This window comes from Notamacropus eugenii, chromosome 2, assembly GCF_028372415.1.
Source record: "Notamacropus eugenii isolate mMacEug1 chromosome 2, mMacEug1.pri_v2, whole genome shotgun sequence".
Taxonomy (NCBI): Eukaryota; Metazoa; Chordata; class Mammalia; order Diprotodontia; family Macropodidae; genus Notamacropus; species Notamacropus eugenii.
Genome location: NC_092873.1, coordinates 373,640,703 through 373,645,159, shown reverse-complemented (window position 1 = coordinate 373,645,159; position 4,457 = coordinate 373,640,703).

Here is a 4,457-nt window from a genome sequence, read left to right as displayed (position 1 = left end):
AGATCATTGTATCATTGGTTGAGAAAACCAAGTCTACCAAATTTGATCAGTGCACAATGTTGTTCTTACTGTGCACAATAGTCTCTTGGTTCTGTCTACTTACTCAATGTCAGCTCATGTAAGTCTTTCCAGGCTTTTTTGAAATCATTGAGCTCAATCATTTCTTACAGCACAAAACTATTCCATCACAATCATATACCACAGCTTGTACAGCCATTCTCCAATTGATGGGCTGCCCCTCAATTTCCAATTTCTTTACTACCACAAAAAGAGCTGCTGTAAGTATTTTTTGTACAAATAGTTCTTTCCCCTTCTCTTTAAAAAAAAAATCTCTTTGGTATACAGATCTAGTAATGGAAGTGCTGGCTCAAAGTTACTAGGTCAAAGGGCATGAACAGTTCTGTAACTTTGGTAAAATTCAGTCTTGCTTCCCAAAAAGATTGGCACAGCTTCTGGATGCCCTGGGTTCAGACTCCACCCTACTCTCTTTCCCTTCTCTCTCTGCCAACACATTCTTGAGTCACTCAACACAATTTTTTCAAAGGGTACAGTTATTTGGGGCATTGTTTCAAATTGCTCTCAAGAATAGTTGGATCAGTTCACAACTCCACAAACAACATATTAGTGTCCCTATTTTTCCACATCCCCTCCAACATTTGTAATTTTGCTAACCTGATAGTTGTGAGGTGTTACCTCAGAGTTGTTTTAATTTGCATTTCTCTAATCAATAGTAATTGAGCATTTTTTCATATGACTATAGATAACTTTGAATTCTTTATCTGAAAACTGCCTGTTCATATCCTCTGGCCATTTATCAATTGAGGAGTAACTTGTATTCTTGCAGATTTTAATCAGTTCTCCATATTTTTGAGAAATGAGGCCTTCGTCAGAGATGCCTGCTATAAAAATTGTTTCCTATTATTCTGTTTTCTTTCTAATTTTGGTTGAATTGGTTTTGAAACCAGGTCTCTTGGCTCTAAGTCCCACTTACTTACTGCCTTCATTCCTTTCTGCACTTTTTTCATTCCTGCCTTTCTTCCTTTTTCTTCCAATGTTTTACTAATGCCTTTCATATGTCAGTGATTTCCCGATTTGTCTTCCTAACTGAACTTTCTCCTGTAACAAAGAAAAACCATTAAACAAAACCAACAGACAAATCAGCTTCACAGGACAATGCAGGAAACACTCTGTAGTTCCCCAGATCTTTGCAGAGAAAGGGTTAGGGTGTTTTATCTTGTGTACTGTGAGAATAAGAGGAGCTATTGCAATGAATCTGCAATGAACTCTTTCCACAATGCATGGCTATCTCTAATAAAACTATATCAGGAATTTCTATAGTGTTTCTATTTTCAGAATTTCCCCCCATCAACTATTATCCTTAACATCTTCCTGAGAGAAAAGCCCTTCTCCTGAACCCCCCTCTTTTAGTACCATATGACATTCTAAGGAATCATTAAGTTTGAGTCCATCCCAAAGAGGAAATCTTGTCCTGGGTCTATTCTCTTTACTCTTAATCATTCACTCAAATCTACATCTACAGTTCTCTTCCCTGAAGTCCCAAAATATGAGTGCCTGTCTTTTAATTTAAATTTTATAAGTTTATATGAGGTTTTATATATTTATAAGTTAAATACATATAACTTTATATTTACATTTTACATACATAGTATGTATATTTCATATACATATAACATTATATATGTCACATATATGTTTAAACAACCATCAGTAAACACACATTTTTAAATGCACAGAAAAGAACAGAAAGATTGCATATGAAACCATAAATGTTATTTACTATTTAGTTTTTAAAATATATATTAATTTTTAACAAAATGGTACCCAAGTCATCTTATTTGTTTTTACTATCACTTTTAGATTCCCTTCATCTGTATCTTTTTACAGATTTCATTGCTGTTATTTTATAGCTACCAATAAGAATAACTAACATTTATATAGCATTTTGCAGGCTTGCAAAGCATTTGCATGTATTATTTCATTTGTCCCTCTCAACAACCCTTTGAGGTCATTTCTATTACTATTTCTATTTTAAAGATGAGAAAATCGAATTAGAGAGGTCAAGTGAAATACCCAGGGTCATAAATCTAATAAGTGTCTGAGGCTAGATTTGCATCAATTTCTTCCTGACTCCCAGCTGAATCAGTGCTCTATATACAACAAAACACTGCCTTCCAGGAGTGGTCATTGTATGTAATATGTTCTTAATTTTGACCTTCTTCAATCTGAATCCCTTCATACAAATCTTCCCATATTTCTCTGTACTTATCATATTGTCAAGGATTTCTCTTAGGATTTCCATGGTTTGTAAATAAATTCTCTACAATAAAGTAGTTACCTTAGTGGGTATCTTCAAGAACTGCCAGGGACTTGGAAAATATCAGTGATTTCCTTAGGGTCAGAATGAAAGGCAGACTTCAAATTGAGGTCTTCCTGATGCTAGGTCCTGCACCAGATGACCTATGGCGCCTTGGCTTTTGGGGTAATTCTCTTTCTTTCTTTCTTTCTTTCTTTCTTTCTTTCTTTCTTTCTTTCTTTCTTTCTTCCTTCCTTCCTTCCTTCCTTCCTTCCTTCCTTCCTTCCTTCCTTCCTTCCTTCCTTCCTTCCTTCCTTCCTTCTCTTTCTTTCTTTCTTTCTTTCTTTCTTTCTTTCTTTCTTTCTTTCTTTCTTTCTTTCTTTCTTTCTTTCTTTCTTTCTTTCCTACATCCATGATTTCACTGGTATAGGAAACTTCCAGAGAAGAAATTCATAGAGAATGAGCTGTCTGGGACACTGAGAGGCTAAGTAACTTAAACAGGGTTATAGCCATTATATGTCAGAAGTAGGATTGGACCCAGATCTTTCTGCCTATGAGGCTAGCTCTCGATTGTACCGTATTTTGTATTTTTTAAAAATTATTTTATTTTTAAAATTAACAAGGATTTCTCCCTTTCACTTCCTTCGTGGGGGTGGAATGGGGAAGCAAAAAAAAAGCCCACGTAACAAATGTGCAGTCAAACAAAACAAATTCCCACTTTTCTCATGTTCAAAAATGTAATTTTCTTTCTTTATTTTGAGTCCATTGACCTCCCTGTGAGGAGATGGGTAGCAGGTTTCACCATCAGTCCTTTGGTGGTTGCATCAATCAGAGTTGTTGAGTCCTCCAAAGTTGCTCAATATTTCTTACAGCATAATACTGTGTGTTTCATTCATATACCCATCTGCCCAGTCATTCCCTAGTAGCTGGATACATGAACTGTTTTCATCATTTTGCCATTTGGAACAAGATTGCTAGGAATAGTTTTGCATACATTGTTTTTTTTCTCCCATCAATGAATTCCTTAGGATATCTATCATGCAATAGTGAAGTCACTGGGTCAAAGGGCATGAACAGTTCTGTAGCTCTTATGGTAAAATTCCGTCTTGCTTTCCAAAAAGATTGGCACGACTTCTGGATGCCCTGGCTCCAGCCTCCACCATACTCCCTTTCCCTTCTCTCTCTGCCAACACATTCTTGAGTCGCTCAACACAATTTTTCAGGGTTATATTGTCAACATAAAAGAGAAAATTCAGAAATAGTAATAATGAAAATGGCATATGCTGTATTTATACAAATCAGTCAGTAAATCCTCCCACCAGTCTTTGAGAGGCAGTGTGACATCATGGAAAAAACACTGGACAGTACTGGGTGTGCTACTCAAGAGCTGGGTCATTCTTGTTATCGTTTACGCAATACAATGTCAATGTCTGATACATAATCAGGATAGAGATAGGGACTAGACCTGTAATTTCATTGGTATAGGGAACTCCCTGGAGAAGAAACTTCTTCTACCATTATAGGGTGGCACCTCTTCCACAACTTATGGTCTTAAAGAATTGCTTACAGCACTAAGAAGTTAAGTGACTTACCTAAGGTCACACAGCCTCTATGTTTTAGATGCAGGGCTCAAACCCATGTCTTCCTGAGGAGAAGGGAAACATTTGTCATCCTCCAGCTAACCTGTTGAAACTTTCTGATCTCAGCTAGATTGGTCCTCAGACAATAATCCATCCTTGTGTCTGTATCGAAGTTAGGATTACCAGGAACCCAAACTAGGAAGGAATAATTTGAACAACTTTAAAATTCACTATGTGTATGGGGCAGCTAAGTGGCACAGTGGTGCAAGGCTTATAGTCTGAAAGACTCATCTTTGTGAATTCAAATTTGGCTTCAGACACTAGCTGTGTGACCCTGGGTGAGTCACTTAACCCTGTTTGCCTCAGTTTCCTCATCTGTGAAATGAGCTGGAGAAGGAAATGGCCAACCATGCTAAAAAGGAATCACAAAGAGTCAGATAAAACTGAAAAAGACTCAACAACAGCAAAATTCACTATACTCTGTAAAATACATACTAAAACATATAATATGTAGTACATATACTACATGTAATACTATAATTAGCTAAAATATATAGTAATAT